Below are 2,500 nucleotides of genomic sequence, written 5' to 3' on the forward strand. Positions count from 1 at the left end.
CTTCCACACAACGGGACTTTTGACTTTCCCGGCCGCGGGTGGCCTCCACCCGGCCTCAGCCATCAGCCCTGCCTGCCTCCAGCCGCCTTCTGGTTAATGAGTTATCCAGCCTGGCACTTCGGTTGCGCCCGCGAGACCAAGTCTCGGCTTTGGTTAATGATTTGAGCCGAACCGACCTGCCCCCCGCCCCCGCGGGCTGAACTCGGGCAGGTCTGCCGATTTCCCGACTCCTTTCGGGGCCTAATCGCGTCGCGCGAGCCGCCTGGCGCGATCGGGGACCATGCCCCGGCCTCTGCCAGGCCTCGGGCAGCCGCTTTTGAAGCCCGACCAAAAACCCGAAAAATGGGCAAAAAGGGAATAAATTCCCGCCCAAAAAGGGTGAATAGTCGGTTGGGCGGCAGCCCTGGTCGGTCTCTGCAGACCTGGAGGCTCGAGACGTTTGTTTGGAAAACTCACCAAGTCTCGATTCTGCCACCTCCTACCTCTGTGCAGATACCCCGCCAACCCCCAAGGACAGAAATGACAAGTGTCAAGTTGGCGGGGCGTCGGGCCACCTGCTGCCGGCCATGAGCATCCAAATCCCCGCAAAAGGGGCATTTTCATTTCTTCATCGGGACTTCCGACAATTGCCGAGGTTCAACTCATTAACGTTGTTCGCAGACACTTGCCAGAAAATGCAAGTGGCCACTTTGCCGGGCCGACTCGCTTGCCCAAGCGGGAAACCATCAACCGCAGGCCCGGTAAGGCGGCCGAATCTGACCTCATAGACTTCCACACAACGGGACTTTTGACTTTCCCGGCCGCGGGTGGCCTCCACCCGGCCTCAGCCATCAGCCCTGCCTGCCTCCAGCCGCCTTCTGGTTAATGAGTTATCCAGCCTGGCACTTCGGTTGCGCCAGCGAGACCAAGTCTCGGCTTTGGTTAATGATTTGAGCCGAACCGACCTGCCCCCCGCCTCCCCCGGGCTGAACTCGGGCAGGTCTGCCGATTTCCCGACTCCTTTCGGGGCCTAATCGGGTCGCGCGAGCCGCCTGGCGCGACCGGGGACATGCCCCGGCCTCTGCCAGGCCTCGGGCTGCCGTTTTTGAAGCCCGACCAAAAACCCGAAAAATGGACAAAAATGGAAAAAATTCCCGCCCAAAAAGGGTGAATAGTCGGTTGGGCGGCAGCCCTGGTCGGTCTCTGCAGACCTGGAGGCTCGAGACGTGACTTTGGAAAACTCACCAATTCTCGATCAGCCACCTCCTACCTCTGTGCAGGTACCCCGCCAACCCCCAAGGACAGAAATGACAAGTGTCAAGTTGGCGGGACGGATTTGACTTCGGTCGCCGAGCCCTGGAACTAATTTCCCGCAAACGGCTTCGGATTTAGCTCCATCCAGACTTCCGGGACGAAACTTGACAGGCCGTATCTCCGCACTCCCGGAGCGCAGCCGCACCGTTCCGGCACCCATCGACGCGGCTGGCCGAGCCCGAGCGAACGCACCCCACGGCGGACGGCTAGGCCTTTCCGATTTTTTCACCCTTTTTCCCGAAAAGATTCCAACTGGCAGGGACATTCGCCCGACGGCTTAAAGACATGCCCTTCTGCCACACTAACGTCCCCGCCTTCGTTTGGCTATGTTGGCTTCGTCATTTCCGTCTTTTATTAAAGATACCATCTTAACACGCCGGTTAACCATTTGCCAGAGTTTTCGGTTAATGGTTTGCCACCTTCAACCCATTTGGTTAACCATTTGCCGCCGACAATTTTCAGTTCATCAGTTGCCACATTCAGACTTTCTTCTCCGGTTGCATTTCGCGGACTTCCAGCGCGCTCGGCTTCGGGTCGGCCCGCAGGAATGTGGTAGCGTTCCATGCCGCTTGCCTTCCTCTTCCCCGCGCCGCGCACCCGACGAGCACAGCTGGCCGACCAGCGGAGATAGCCGTCGGAAAGCGGTCTCCAGCCAACGGCTGCACCTCCGCCGGCCAAAGAGCCGGCCGCACGCCGTCGCTGGCCTCCGGTGCGACCCGTCCGGCCGCAGCGGACGCTCTTTTCCCGCGCCAGTTGCCACGTTGCGTCGTCATGTTACTGCCCAAAGACTGCAGCGGATGCCGGTTGCCCGGCGGGCCAAGCGGCCTAGCGACGCCGTGCCTCGTCCATGCGGGAGCGGGCTGACACCGCCGCCTGCGGCGTCGCCGCCGCTTTCCAACGAGGTATGGCCGACAGCGGTCCGACACGGGACGGCGGAGAGATCCGCATTTCGGCCCCGGCCGCATCAGACAGCCAGAACTGGCCGACCGAAGTTTTCCACCCGCCGGCTGGCCGATCAAGCCCGCTTCCGAAGAAAGGCGCTCGGCTTGCAGGCCGCTCCGCCATCCAGCATCCCTGGCTGCCCGGCACAGGTTACAAGATGCACCCCCAATGACGCAGCAGACCATTGTCGCTCAAGCAGCTTCATGCCGCCAGCCCAACAACAACGGCGACCAGCACCACCACGACCAGCAGCAAATTGCCCTCC

Source organism: Pristiophorus japonicus, unplaced genomic scaffold (assembly GCF_044704955.1).
Source record: "Pristiophorus japonicus isolate sPriJap1 unplaced genomic scaffold, sPriJap1.hap1 HAP1_SCAFFOLD_1057, whole genome shotgun sequence".
In the NCBI taxonomy this organism is placed as follows: domain Eukaryota; kingdom Metazoa; phylum Chordata; class Chondrichthyes; family Pristiophoridae; genus Pristiophorus; species Pristiophorus japonicus.